Source organism: Chaetura pelagica, unplaced genomic scaffold (assembly GCF_000747805.2).
Source record: "Chaetura pelagica isolate M959 unplaced genomic scaffold, ChaPel_1.0 scaffold299, whole genome shotgun sequence".
Lineage (NCBI taxonomy): Eukaryota > Metazoa > Chordata > Aves > Apodiformes > Apodidae > Chaetura > Chaetura pelagica.
The window spans coordinates 1,424,866-1,425,128 of NW_009954507.1; positions in this window are offsets into that span (position 1 = coordinate 1,424,866).

A 263-nucleotide genomic window follows, 5' to 3' on the forward strand; every position below is an offset into this window, starting at 1 on the left:
ATTGAAATGTTAAACTATTTTATAGATAATATGCCCAGTAAATATGCACTAGAATGTTTGGTATTGTTTTGAGTGGTCTTTATAATTTCTTGTGTTTCTTTTATATTGTACAGTCTGTAGAAGGTAATTTGTTTTATAAGAAGTCAGTTTTCCAAGGCTAATCCAGTGAAAGTTACTTTTATGTGCTTGTTTGCATTTCAACATAGCTAATTGCAAACTATAATTTTTAAATGAGTTGACCTCCTGACCATATCGGGGGGTTG